Source organism: Cetorhinus maximus, chromosome 36, assembly GCF_964194155.1.
Source record: "Cetorhinus maximus chromosome 36, sCetMax3.hap1.1, whole genome shotgun sequence".
NCBI lineage: Eukaryota > Metazoa > Chordata > Chondrichthyes > Lamniformes > Cetorhinidae > Cetorhinus > Cetorhinus maximus.
Genome location: NC_135914.1, coordinates 2,915,564 through 2,931,079, shown reverse-complemented (window position 1 = coordinate 2,931,079; position 15,516 = coordinate 2,915,564). Strand labels below are relative to the sequence as shown.

Below are 15,516 nucleotides of genomic sequence, written 5' to 3'. Positions count from 1 at the left end.
ACCTGGGGAAAGTTAGTAACGATAGATTGCCCTTGGTAACTGAGAGGTGAAAGGTAATCCAGCTGGATGCATGCATTTGTAATGAGATACTATGGTAAGTTTGGAGTTATAAGTGAACACGTTGGGTTTTAAAATTTGCGTTAGGTGATAGGTAAGGACTTGTCTTTTCAGCTGTTAAATTTCAAATGGAGTTTAAGGACGTTCAGTAATTACAAATATTTCATAAGTAAACAAGGCAAGGTTATTAAATTTTATTTGACCCGGAAGTGGAGGCAATAGGAAAACATGAAAGATTTTTATAATTAAGTTCTAAAAGGTGCTGAGGACAATGGATCCCAGGTTGAAAGGGGGGTGGGGGTGAGAAAGATATTTAAGTGAAATGTTTCGTTTAGTTGAGGTGACTCTGTGAGGGAGATGTCCTAAATGTAGCATTGTGCTCAGAAAAAAAAATGAAGCAGACGTCCGATTGCAACACAGCGAGGTCTTTTCTTTCTGTTTCCGATCTTTCTTCGGATTTCCATAGCAGACTGGAAGAGAGTGAGGAATCGTGTGGTATACTGCACTAAAATAGTAGCAGTTATTGCCTTGAGTGATATTACTGGATTTTTTTACAATAAAAACTCCACAAGGGAGCTGGTACCAAATACTTTACTTGTCTGTATTGAAAAGCGTTTTTTTTGGAGGAATAATTTGTAAGGCTGCTTCAACCGTATAATTTTAATCGTGAGTTATTAAGCTTTTCTTCCTTCTTGTTTAAAAATCTTTTACTCTAAGAATCGTAAGAGTTTTCCCCTCGTTTTCAAAATAGAAAAAATATATATGATCAGTGAGACAGGTTTCCCTCTGGGATTTGTCTTGCTCAGTGCATAACTTTGGGTGCATTCCTGACATGTATGTTAAAAAGCGCTGGACCCAAGCCTTACTTTTTACTGTTTATAATATTTTAGTTGTAATGCAAAAATACCAGGTCACCTCGGTGAAACGTCTTTTGAATTCTACTTCCACATTGAACTATTTGCTTTAGTGTGAAGAAGAAATTATGTTACTGATGCAAACTCTTCAGAGCAAACAGCTTTCATCACTGCTCATGTTTCCTACTTTCCAAAATTCAAAATTATTTCCAGTGCGGGAACAGAGCATTCAGCCCCTCTGCGCTCTGCTGGTGTTTCTACTCCACACTATCCTCCTCCCACAACTCTACATCTCACCCCATCAACATAACCTCCTATTGCTTTATTCATGATGTATTTAAAAAGCTACCCCTTTAAATGCAGCTCAGCAATTTACGTCGGGCACTCGCTGTGGTCGTGAGTTCTGCATTCTCGCCTTTCTCCTGGGAAAGTAATTATTCCTGAATTCCCCATTGCAATTATCGGTGAATATCTAATGTTCATGTTCTTTACTTCAGCTCTTCCTGCAAATGGAAACATTTTGTTTCCCTCTCCACGTACCGAACCCTATCAAAATTTCTAAAATCTTCATCAGGGCTCCCCTTAGTCTTCTCTTTTCTGTAGAAATAAGGCCCAGCCTGTTCAAGCTTCCCTGATATCACAATTCTGGCGTCATTCTTGTAGAATTGGTCCCAGTTTGAAAACGCACACATCTGGACTTTGAAGATGTCCTGTAATCTGACATTGCGGATTCACTGAGCAAACCTGCACTGAGGAATTAAACAACCTGAACTCCCAAATGCCATTCTCGGGTTTCAAAACGTGTTTTAATGGATTGCGAACTTGGACACTGATGCGCTCTTTCCTGCTCAAGCGCTACACAAAGATGCACAATGCACTTAAAAACACTATCACAAGAAAGTAGAATCATATCGACACTGAGCACAAAGTTAAAATTTCCGGGAGTCAAACTGGACTTGAAATGGAGCCTGCTCTGTCAGACTTGAAGACTGTCCAGTAGGTGACGAATCGGCGGACTGTATTGCTCGTTATTATTAATAAATATTAATTAAGCCGGGAACAGAATTTGAGATGGCTGTCTCTTGGAAATGGTTACACCTCCAGGCGTTCCTCCAACAAGGGCACAACAGGGGAAGCTTTCCACTACGCATCATAGGTCGGAAGCAGAACTTGAGCTCTCAATATCGTTTGCAATTAGACTGTGGGGTTCGCATTAAAACCCAGCCGAGAGAAAAGAGTCTGGAAGAGAAATCACAAACAGTTTTCGTGAGCCACATCATCATGAAGAGTCCATTCAGCCCTTCGAGCATGTTCTGCCTTTCAATATGCTCCTTTCTAAACTCTATTTTAACCCCATTTACTCTCCTTCGTCCCTAATAATTAATCCCCTTCACCCAACAAAATTTAACAATCTCAATTTTGACATTCAATTAAACAGTTATCTATATTTTCATCTATTGTTGCAGTGTTATAGGACAAAAGAACAGTGTTATCTTATTGTATTCACGAGGCAAAATCTCCCAGACTCATATGACAGTAACTATGATTTTTAAATCTTAGATTAAAATTCAGTGAAATGTATCTGCACATGTTAGGAAACAATTCCATCCATAGTTACAGCATTTTCTTGTGTCGTTGCTCTGGAATATGTCAGTTCCGCATCACTGTTCATGTTGCCTGTTAGATAGTGAAATTTAAACTTCGTTGAAATGGCCTCAGTTCACATTCAAACAACTGAAAGAGCCAAAATCCCAGTGATAAATGGATGCATTGAGAGCGGCGCTGAGTTATAGCGTCTTCCTCCAAACTCTCCCTGACGACCTTCCTGGAATTCCTTCTCCCAGCCACAAGAACCATCCCCAGACGGAGGAGCGGCGCCACGGACGACCCCCTGAGATTGGGCGCTACGGAGGATAAGGAGCATAAATTCAAAAATGCCATTGTATTTCAGAAGAAATCCTTGCATCCCGAGCCTTTTACTCTTGCAGCAGATTCTTGGAGATCCAGCACCACTGACAGAGGGCAGCTCGGGTTGGACATTCAGTGTCAGTCTTGGCACTGTCACCAACATCACCGAGCACCTTAAAATGAGAAATGAAAATGATTAGATAAGCGAGGCAGGTTTACAAATTCGAACGTAGATAGACGGAGACAGTCACATGAACGACATGTGAGGGAATGATAGAGAGAGAGAGATAAGAGGTGGATGGATAGATAGATAGATAGATAGATAGATAGATAGATAGATAGATAGATAGATAGATAGATAGATAGATAGATAGATAGATAGATAGATAGATAGATAGATAGATAGATAGATAGATAGATAGATAGATAGATAGATAGATAGATAGATAGATAGATAGATAGATAGATAGATAGATAGATAGATAGATAGATAGATAGATAGATAGATAGATAGATAGATAGATAGATAGATATAAAGAAGAGCCGGTGCGAGTGAGGGATACATGGATAAGTTTATAAAGCACAAACACATGAAGACCTCATGGAACCCCATGAACTGCATTCTATTTAAGCGTCCACTCGGACACTTCTTGAAAGGGCAATCTCCATTAAATGTGTGAAGCATGACTGCACGTTTACAAGTCAGTGCTGGGTGTTCTTAACGATCCCATCTATTTAGAAATTCTCATCAATTTTAGGTATAGTAATTGAAGCTAAACGTTTGTCCGCCACGCATGAAAGGCTACCCAGCTGATAGTCATCCAGCGCATTCCATTCCTTTGTCTTGGATGAAACGTTATATAGTGACCGCTTAGCTAGGAAGGAGAATGATTGGGGTCTGGCTGAGACTTAGCGACAGCGTTTGGGCTACACATCACTGGAAAATAAGCGTTTAAATCGGTTAGAAGATCAGAGGGTTCTGAGGCACAGGACAAAAATCATTGAAAGAATTGACAGAGGTTAATAAGGCGATAAAAACCGGACTCAGCAATGAAAAGAAGAAAGGCGACATTAAAGATATATCAAAACTTAAGTAGACAGCACATGGAGTTCTGTGAATCATTCTGGGCTGCATATCATAAAAAAAAATATGCAGGCACAGGGGGCAGTGCGAAAAAGAAAAGGTTGACTGGAATGATACCAAAACTGAGAGGTTACAACAGTCAGGAAAGTTTGAACAGGCTGCGTTCTTTTTTTTGGGGAAAAGAGGAGTCTTTGGGATGACCTGATCAAGAACTTTAAGAATATTAAAGGGATTTTCGGGCAGGAGTAGATCAGATATTGGCACTTTTGGGGGGGAGACCAGAACTAGAAACCATCAATATCAAACATTCACTAATAAATCCATGCGAGAACTCAGGAGAAAACTCTTTAACGAGAGAGTGGGGAGAATGTGGAGCACGTTTCCACACGGAGTGGTTGAGGTGAATTGCAGGGAAGGATTGATGTGTGACGCTGTATAAACACATGAGGGAGAAAGGAGTAGAAGGATATGCTGATGGGCTGTTGTGGGAGGATGTTCTTTTGGAGCAGAAACACCAGCAGCAAGCCAAAGGGCAGACTGTACTGTGTCGGTGCTGGAAGCTTTGCCCTATGGGATAGAGAAAATGTCATAGCGGAATCGACAGGGAAAGTGGTAAACAGAAAATCGGCATTTTATCCCAACTAGACAGATGGACTAAGCATTGAGAAAGATAAGCACTTCCAAGCGAGAGGCTCTGAACCTCAGGAGCCTGGACAAAACTGCCTCACATACAATAACTGCGAGGTACATAATCAACACTATGGGTTCTGCGATGGTAGAGGGACAGAGAAAATACTTGCTCTGCTGAATCGGCTAGAACAGTAATATATATAATACACCATCAACTGGTTAATATTTTCTAATTGGGTCAAAGGTTGAGGGTTAAATTTCAAACAATAACACGAGCAAGAGGGAAAGAGGCCCTTCAGGTGCAATGAAGGACTTTTTTTTTTTGAAATGTAGTACCTCTTGTTATTTAGGAAAAGCGGCCGCCGTAACGGTGCACAGCAAGACCCACAAATAACAAAGTGACTATAACCTAGGTCGTTCTTTTAGTGATGCTGTTTGGGGGATAAATATTAGCCCCAGGAGCACAGGGGGGAAACTCCGCAGCCCCTTCCCCAACCCATCCGTTCCACTGCGAATAGTGGCCCTGGGATCCTTTGCATCCGAAAGAGGCAGACAAAGGATCTCGTTTGAACATCTTATACGATAGAATGGCGAATGTTGATATGCGATCAATTTTGATCAAGTGGACATGAAGCTAATATTTTAGAATATAGGCATGGGGATAATTTTCCACATTGCTGACTATCTCTTTGGCTTAAACCATCATGAATGAGGAGTGAACAGGGCACAAACCTGGAAACAGATGCAGCAACGCACAGGGCATTAAGAAGCTCTCGGTCTCCGATCCAGGGCTGGTGACCGTGAGATCTGCACCGTCTCCTCTCTCAGGTGTCTCTGTTCTCCGTCTCGGGCTCGGAAGATTTGGTGAAAATGCACATTCTGCTTTAATTAAGTGAAACGTTTAAAAATAGCTCACTGGAAAAATCAGCGTGGTGTAAATTTTAGCGGAGGGTTTCCTGTTTACAGGTTAGGAGACCACACACGCCTCTGCCTGCAAAGGGCAACACGCTGCAGATCGTGGTAAACACGCGTCACAGGCGCACCGCTGTCCAGGCTGGTTCAAACCGGAGACAAAAGGCGACGGTGCTGAATTCAACAACACGGCTGCTTGTGACAGTCGCGTGGGCAGAGTGGAAATGCCCGAGTGTTCTGCTGAATTCATCGATACAAGATTAATTTATTCTGGTTTCAAAAAACACCACATTGAAAAATAAAACAAGAATATGACGCTAATATTTTAATAACTGTTTCATCCAGAACCTGGCTCCCTGCCTGACACTTTGTGTCAGAATTACTTCAGTGGGTCAGCGGCGCATCGGCCATCAGCTCTGTGCGGGTGTTTCTGCTCGACAGCAACTTTCTCCCACCCCCTGTTATTCCACAGCATCAACATATCCTCTATCCCTTACAACCCGTGTATTTATCTTGATTTCCCCTTAAGTGCACCTGTGCGATTAATCTCGACCACTCCCTGTGGGAGCGAATTCCACATTCTTCGCACGATATGAGTAAAGAGGTTTATCCTGAATTCCTGAATGGATTTATTGCTGACTATGTTATATTGATGACCCCTAGTTCTGGTCGCTCTGCCTCAAGTGGGAATATATTCTTTAGGTCTACCGCATCGAATATGTTCATAACGTTAATAGACCTCTATCGGGTCACCCCTTCAACCGCCACTTTTCTATATGAAAGAAGCACAGCCTGTTCAATCCTTCTGGGGAATTATAACCTCGAAACCGGGGCAAACAATTTTTTGACTTGACGCAAACTATTTAATTTGGTGCCCAATAAGCCGCAGTTTGTGCTTTCCTGAATCATAGGGTCATAGAATCATAGGCCCGACAGCACAGAAAAAAGCTTTTCGACCCATAGAGCCTGCGCCGGTCAAACACATGCCAAACTATTCTAATCCAATTTTCCAGCACTAGGCTCAGTGCCTTGTATGCCATGGCATCGCAAGTGCACATCCAAATATTTCTTAAATGTTATGAGGGTTTCTGCCTCTACCACCCTTTCAGGCAGTAAGTTCCAGGCTCACATCACCCCCTGGGTGAAAAGAAATCTTCCTCACATTCCCTGTAAACTTCCTGGCCCTTACCTTAAATCTATGGCCCCTGGTTATTGATCCCTCCACCAAGGGGATAAGTTCCTTCCTTTCTACCCTATCTATGCACCTCATAATTTTATACACCTCAATCATGTCCTCCCTCAATCTACTCTTCTCCAAGGAAAATAACCTCAGCCTATCCAATCTCTCCTCATCATTAAAACTCTCCAGCCTGCTAAATCTCCTCTGCTCTCTCTCGAGTGCAATCACATGCTTCCTATAATGCTGATTCCAGAACTGCATGCAATTCTTTAACTGTGGCCTAACCAACGTTTTATGCAGCTTCAGCATAACCTCCCGGGCCTTATATTCTATGCCTCGGCTAATAAAGGCAAGTTTCTCATCTGCCTTCTTAACCAACTTATGTACCTGCACCAATAACTTAAGGGACCGTTAGGCATGCACACCAAGGTCCCTCTGATCCTCGGTACTTCCCAGAGTCCTACCATTCATCGTGTGTTCCCGTGCCTTGTTTGTCCTGCCCCAGTGCATCACCTCACACTTATCCAGATTAAATTCTATTTGCCACTGATCAGCCCATCTGACCAGCCTGACTATATCTATTGTAATCTAAGGCAATCCTCCTCACTATTCATCACAACACTAATTTTCGTGTCATCCGCAAACTTACTGATCAACCCTCCTACATTCAAGTCTAATTCGTTTATATATAACACAAACAGCAAAACAGCCAACACCGATCCCTCTGGAACCCCACTGGACACAGGCATCCAGTCACAAAAACACCCTTCGACCATAATGCTCTGCTCCCTGCCACTCAGCCAATTCTGGATCCAGTTTGCCAAATTGCCTTGAATCCCGTGTGCCCTTACGTTCGTTCTGAGTCTTCCATGCGGCACGTTATAAAAAGCCTTGCTGAAGCCCAAGTAGGCTACGTCAAATGGATTCCCCTCACCTACAAGCCTGGTGACCTCCGCGAAAAATTTAATCAAATTGGTCAGACAAGGCCTCCCCTTAACAAAACCATGTTGAGTGTCCAGGATTAATCCCTGCCTCTCCTAGTTTAGATTAATTCTGTCCCTCAGGGTGGCTTCCATCAGTTTCCCCGCCACTGAGGTTAGAATGTGGAATATCGGTAAACCAGGCTCACTCGCTGAATAATCCACGATTAAAATTTAAGGCATGTCTTTGGCAACACATTTAGAAGGCCTTCTGTCTGATTTATTTTGAAGAATGATTGATATCAGTGAACGTTGTCAGAGTGTGATAATCGGCTAAAGTCCACAAATCCGTCATTGAACTATTTCAACCCGTCATTATAAATTTCAAACCAGTTTCGTTTTGGCTCTGAAGGACTCATTAACTATTTCCTGTCAACTAGTCTCCAATGAGATTAATGATTCGCTTTAATAATGCTCAGACGTGGATGTGAATTGTGTCATTCAGATCATCAACCTCCTTCTCCGGTGGCAGCAGATTGGGTATCTGATAGTGCTTCTCCCTCACTGGCAACTGCCCCTTTTTACACGTGAGGAGCTAAGGTTTAGTTGCAGCGTAAACAGAGCTTCCTTCCTGTGACTCCCGAGGTAGATTCGCACGTTAAAATGAGCTTATCCACATATCCAATCAATTCCACACCAGGTCCCTGTCCTTTATTTGACCAGAAAGACGTCTTGGGACTTTGTACCGTTTCTCTTTCCCTCCGTGGGTTTGGGAGCTTTCGGTTGTTTTGGGAAATCTGCTCTCTGCAGTCATTTCTCCCAGTAGATTACTTATCAGGAGTCTTGGCTTTAACTTCAGTTTGGGACTTGCTATCTGTAGCTCTGCTCTCCAGTCTATCTCTGGCAGCTGCATTCATGTGAACTCAAACTGCTGCTTTTTCTCTCTCTCTTTTACTGTATCCCTGCGTGTGTGTATGTATGTATGTATATGTGTGTTGGCGTGCACATGTGCGAGAGCCTCCCTCCCTGGACCCCTATTGCTAGGTAGCAGCCCCGTTTGTTCTACTCTTGTGATTGCTTTCCCTTCTCTTCAAGAGTCATAAAACCCATTGTAAATGCAAATATAAAAACAGAGCCTTGGACCTGCTACCTACATTCTAAAATGAAACTAGATCCCAGGTTTTTAATCGACAAATAGAAAAAAAAATACATGAAAATTAAACTTGTACTTAAAGATGTAACTTATACTTAAATAAAACACAAAAACTCATTGAATGTACTCAAACGATCTCAAGTTTCTAACTTCAGCCATGACCAGATCGGATTACAGATCCAACCAGAGGGGCTGAATGGCTCCAATGTGCCTCTGGGATTAATAGATCAAGATATTATGAGGGCTGATCCCTGGAGGTCAATGACACACAGAGTGATCAGCACCAGGAATGGTTCTCTGGGTAGGTGGAATATGTAATGGCTTGCAAAGACCCCTGCTATTTATAAGAAAAAGTTATTTTCGTGCAGTTTGAGGATTGAGAAAACCTTGCCGGATGAATGAACTGTGATTAGCAGATTGACCATTTCAATCTGCCTCTTGTAATAAGTGTCTGGAAATACCCTCGAAATAACTATGCAGAATGAGGAGTGTTTACAGCAAAATAAGACAGTGTTCATTTGGGAATATTACTATCTGCTACGAACAGGATTCACAAGGCAGTCTGCAGATCAGAATTTATTCATCAGCAAAAGTATCCAGTAATCAGCGCACCAACGTTTTCCAGAGAAGCTTTTTAATAATGATGAAATGAAAGATGTCATAGAAATAGATTACATCATCTCAGTGAAACATCAAATTTACTTACACGTTGGACCGAAAATCTAATGTGAGGAGCGAATTGTGTTCATGTTTGCAGATTATTAACATCGCCAGCAAGACGCTTTCAGTCACAGCCGATGGGATGTGCTGCACTCAGGATAGAGACTAACATTTAATGGGCGGTGTGTGACAAGGGACTAAATTTTAGGGTCATGAGGACACAGCTGGGGTGTGGGACTAAAGTGCACATTCAAAAAGCTGGCACCGGCGTGAAGGGATGAATGGCCTCCTCCTATGCTTTAAGTGCCCTCGAACCAGTGATTTAGGTCGGTAAAATGCAATAAATTGTATGACATAGAAACATGGAAAAAAGGAGCAGGGGTAGTCCTTTCGGCCCTTCGAGTCTCCTCCACCATGCATTATGATCTTGGAAGATCATCCAACTCAATAGCCTGCTCCCGCATTCTCCCCATATCCATTGATCCCTTTCGCCCCAAGAGCTATAACTAACTCCTTCTGGAAAACATACAATATTTTGGCCTCAACTGTTTTATGTGGTAGCGAATTCCATAGGCCCACCACTCTCTGGGTGAAGAAATCTCTCCTCATCTCAGTCCTAAATGGTCTGCCCCGTATCCACAGACTGTGACCCCTGGTTCTGGGCTCCACCACCATCAGGAACATCCTTGTTACATCTACCCTGTCTAGCCCGGTTAGAATTTTATTGGTTTCTATGAAACCTCCCCTCATTCTTCTGAATTCCAGCGTATATAATCCTAACTGACTCAATCCCTCCTCATATGTCAGTCCCGCCATCACAGGAATCAGTCTGGTAAAGCTTCGCTGCACCCCCTCTATAGCAAAAACATCCTTCCTCAGATAAGGAGACCAAAATTCAACACAATATTCTAAGTGTGGTCTCACCAAGTCCCTGTATAATTGCAGCAAGACTTCCCTGCTCCTGTACTTGAACCCACTCGCTATGAAGCCTTCTGTACCGCCTGCTGCGCCTGCATGCTTGCCTTCAGCGACTGGTGTGCGAGGACACCCAGGTCTCGTTGCACATCCTCCTCTCACAATTTATAGCCATTCAGATAATAATCTGCGTTACTGTCTTTGCTACAAAAGTGGATAATCCTCACATTTCTCCGCATTTTATTGCACCTGCCATGCATTTCCCCACTCACTCAGCTTGTCCAAATCACCATGAAGCATCTCTGCATCCTTTTGAAAGCTCAACCTCCCACCCAGCATTGAGTCATCTGTAAATTCGGAAATATTACATTAAGCTCCCTCATCTAAATCATTAATATATATTGTGAATATCTGGGGACCCAGCAACGATCCCTGCATTAGACCACTAGTCACTGCCTGCCATTCGGAAAACGACCCGTTTATTCCTACTCTTTGTTTCCTGTATGCCAACCAGTTTTCTATCCATCTCAATACAGTACTCCCAATACCACGTGGTTTAATTTTACACGCTAATCTCTCATGTGGGACTTTGTCGAAAGGCTTCTGAAAGTCCAAATAAACCACATCCACTGGCTCCCCCTCATCAACTCTACTAGTTACATTCTCGAAAAATTCCAGTAGATTTGTCAAGCATGATTTCCGTTTCGTAAATCCATGCTGACTCTGTCCGATTCTGCCACTGTATTCCAAGTGCTGAGCTATTAAATCTTATAATGGACACTAGGATTTTGCCCACTACCGACGTCAGGCTGACTGTTCTATAATTCCATGTTTTCTCTCTAGCTCTCTTTATAAATATTGGGCTGTTAACAAAACGGCTGACGGATTGTCAACAATCTTCTTTCAGGAGTAAATGCAACATTGTTCCCTCCCAGGGCACAAGCAGTAAAGGCTCAGGGTCCACTAACGCTGCATCTTTCATATCAATGCAAGCGAAATCCCCATCCCTTACCTGTCGGTCCTTAACCCTACTTCTATCCTGCTAACTTTTGCTCTATAAATGCATTTTTACATTGGCCTCAGCCATACCCAAGGTGCATCTGGTCTGAATGATACAGAAAACTGGAATCGCAGAGCTGTCATTGGTTTTCAAATCTGTTTTAATATGTAAGTAACTCGAGCACAGATACATTGCTGGAATAATATCTTTCTGATATACTGAATAAAGATGCAGAATGCATAAATAAACACCAATACCAGATAACAGAAACCTGCAGGTGCTGGAGTGGAAATGCATGCGAAATTTCATCGTTGGCATAGCGGGCATTAAGAGATTATCCTTCTGCCGCTTAGGGCGACATTGTAAATTTGCGCCGAGAATACGCCTGAATTTGCACAAGTTGGGGTTTCGGAACTTCCCGTCCAACAGAAGAAAATTTCTACAACACGTCATGGTCGGGAAGCAGGCTGTGAGATCTTTCCCTCTTTCTTCGCCCATCAGAGTGTGGGATCCTCCTTAAAGGCCAAGCGGGCATAAAGTGTCTGTGGAGAAAATATAAAAACCGAACCTATTAGTATTACGAACACCATCATCATAGGGATAGCAGGAGGCCATTCAGCCCCTTCAGTCTATTCAATTAGAGCATGGCGGGTCTGTATCATAACTTGCATCAACGCACCATGGTGCTCAACTCATTAATCATCTTACCCAACAAAAATCTATCAATCTCAGTTTTGACATTTCCAATTGATTCCGCAACCTCAACAGCTTTTGAGGGTACAGAGCTCCAGATTTCCACTCGCCTTTGTGTGACTAAGTGCATCCTGACATCACCCCTGAACGACCTACGGCTAATTTTAAGGTTCTGCTCCCTTATTCTGGACTCCAGCCCCCCACCACTACTCACCCCGGACCTCACCCCCACAACAGCGCCATCAGAGCAAATATTTAATCTCTATAGACACGATCGCATCCTTAAATCATCTTAAACCCCTCGAATAAATCACCCCGTATTCTTCCCCACGAGAGGAAGTAAAGGCTAGTTTCTGCCATCCTTTAGTGCCCACGACTCAAAATTATCTAGATTAATCACAGTAACTATGAAATTTAAACCACGGATTAAAATTCAGTGAAATATATCCACGCTTGTGGCAACGACAATTCCATTCTTTTACCTCTTTATTCTCCCGTTGTTCTCTGGAATCTGTCATTTCATCTTCACTGTTCATGCTGCTTGTTAGAAAACAAAATTTGAACTGGGGATGAGTGCCTACTTTTCACTCTGAACAGGCTGAAATTGTCAATAACCCATTGATAAATGGATGGATTGATTGTGCCGCGAAGTCACAGCGTCTCACAACAATCGCTACCTGTCTGCCTGTCCCTGCAGCTCCTTCTCCCGGCCACAAGGATCATCCCCAGAAGGAGGAGCGCCGCCGCAGAGAAACGCCCGAAAAGCAGGAAACTGCACAGCGCGGAATCAGCAAAATAAATCTTTCGTTTAAAAGGAAGTTTGTGGAATTATATAAAAAAAGTGGGGAAAAAAATCACAAAGCTGAATGCCTGATTTCACCTGCAGACGGAAATAGATTTTTGCATATTTCATTCTCCAGAAATAGAGCAGAGATCTTTTAGAATAATGTTGAAACAGGACAGAAGTAGAAACAGATAGAAAGACGAAGGCGATATGGAGAGAGAAACGGAGAGATGGGTGGCAAGGGGGAGCAAAGACCTTATAGAGCACTGTTTAAACAGGGCAGTTATATATACATATATATATATATATATATATATGTATATGGAGAGAGAGAGAGAGACAGGGAGAATGAGAAGGGGTCTTTAAAAACGCTGTTTGAATCGGATACTGCGAGAGACTGATAAATAGATAGATAGACCACTGTTTATAAAGGCTGAATTAGAGAGAGTGAAAGCGAGGGAGAGAACAGCGATCTTATAGAACACTATTTAATTAGGACAAACATAGAGAGATAACGAAAGAGAGATAGAGGGAGAATGACAGCAAGAGATAGATAGAGCACTGTTTTAAGAGCAAATAAATATTAAGCCAGGGAGAGATGGACAGAGAGTGATCGAGAGAGCAGGTCACTTAGAGATAACGGTTTAACTAGGATAGAAACACAGAGGGAAATATTTGAAGAAGGGGAGAGAGGTGTGAGGGGGAGGGAGGCAGGGGGGAGAGGGGAAGTGACGGAGAGAGGATATATGCGGTGAGAGGGAGAGATGGGAGAGGGAAAGGGAGAAAAGGGGAGATGGGGGAGCGAGGGAGAAATGCTGGAGAGAGGGAGAAATGGTGGAGAGAGGGAGATTGGGGAGAGAGGGAGTGAGGGAGAGATGGGGAGAGATGCAGATTTCGAGAGGGGGGAATTTGGGAGAGGGACAGCTGGGGAGTGAAGGAGACGGGGAGAGATGGAGATGGCAGGGGAGAGAGGAAGAAATGAGTGAGAGTGATGAAATGAGAGGTGGAGAGGGAGAGATGGAGGAGAGAGGAAGAGATAATGGAGAGAGGGAGAGTTGGGGAGAGAGGGAGCGACGGAGATTGGGAGAGATGGGGAGATAGGGGAACAGAGAAAGAAATGGTGGATAGGGGAGAGAGGGAGAGTTCCAGAGAGGACGAATTGGGGAGAGGGACAGCTGGGGAGAGAGGGAGAGAGGGTGAGGGGGAGAGGTGGAGAGAGCCGGGGAGAGAGGAAGAAAGGGGAGTGAGGGAGGAAGTGAGAGATGGAGAGGGGGGAGAGGGCGAGATGTGGAGAGACGGGGAGAGCGAGAGCGGGAGATTATGAGAGGTGGGATAAGCGGAGCAAAGAGACGGACTTGGAGATGGATGGAGACATAGATAGATAGTTTGAGATAGAGAAATGAAGAGAATGTGAGAGATAGAACATAAAACATATACAGAACTTTTTAACTGAATGGGAAAGGATAGAGAGAGAGCGACAGAGACAGAGAGAGAAACAGAGAAAGTGAGAGAAGAGGGAGACTTGGAGAGAGATCGAGAGATAGGAACATGGATGAATGTCCCAGGTTTCTTGTAACGCACCATTTAACTAGTACAGAAATAGGCAAGATAAACAGAGGTGGAGTGAGATAGAAAGAGAGATCAATGCATGTATGAATAGATGAAGACAGAACGCGAGGCAGGGAAAAAGTGAATAAGCAAACAGCGAGAGGGAGCTGGAGAGACAGAGATGGGAAGTTGGACAGAGAGGGTTTGGGAAAGAGCGATGGAGATTCAGACAGACAAATATATAAATCAGCTGTCTTAAACTGCACTAGGACAGGAATGTATTGTTTGATAGGGAGTAAGAGAGATGGATAGACAGATAAACAGATAGACACACGGATAGAGAAAATATTTTATATCTCACTGTTTAACTAAGAAATACAGAAATATTGTGAATGTTAAGTACAAAGAGACATGAATGGATAATTGTACACAGGCATGGTGAGACAAAGTGGTACACCGGGAATGTAATCACCACTTTCAATTTTACACACTGACAAATGATCCAATGGCATGGAACCATGTCAATGTGTTTAGCCAGAAAGAAGAACACAAGATATAGGAGCAGGAGACCATTCGGCGCCTCAAGGATATCCGCAATTCAATAAGACCACATGTACATTAAATGAGCTTTCCAGCCTTGTCCTCATCCATTTATCCCTTAGTGCACAGAAATCTATCTCAGTGACTGAACATCCATAACTCTCTGGGGATAGAGGGAACAGATGGAGTTAGAATTTCAGTTAGCTAAACTCTGAAAGACAGAGAGACCTGTGATAGGTCAGTGAGAAAACGATGATACATGGGCACACACGGAAAGATGGACAGTTTTAATTTACAACATTGACAAAAACTGCCATCAGCAGTAAATAGATTGGCAAACGGCCACGGTTAATGCCTACCTCTCTGAGATGAGACACTTGCACTGAGAAGATTTTCACTGGAGTTGATTTGAACGGCGCAAGTACAGAGAGCGCCGCTGCTCCAAGTTTCCGCCGAGAGACTGGTGTAACTCCTGATGTTGTAGGTCCCGTCCGACTCAATTGTCCAGGAATCGGTCTGTGTCTCGTTATCCCGCCCGGAAACATTCCAGCGAACGGGAAAGGAATCGGGGGACAAGCCTCTGATCAAACACAACAACGGGACCTTTTCCATCGACGGAATCTCATCTTCCGGCGGGGTGAGGAGGAATATGGTGGGGGAGCCCTCTAAATTTGGCAA

General features: G+C 43.3%; 1 long non-coding RNA gene and 1 pseudogene across 1 annotated transcript in view; one reads left to right on the top strand and one right to left on the bottom strand.

The window, feature by feature from the left end:
* Positions 1-15,516, top strand: part of LOC144672171 (uncharacterized) — a 312,256-nt gene that overhangs the window by 3,474 nt on the left and 293,266 nt on the right. The window lies entirely within an intron of this gene.
* Positions 2,888-15,516, bottom strand: part of LOC144672184 (uncharacterized) — a 42,490-nt pseudogene continuing 29,861 nt past the window's right edge.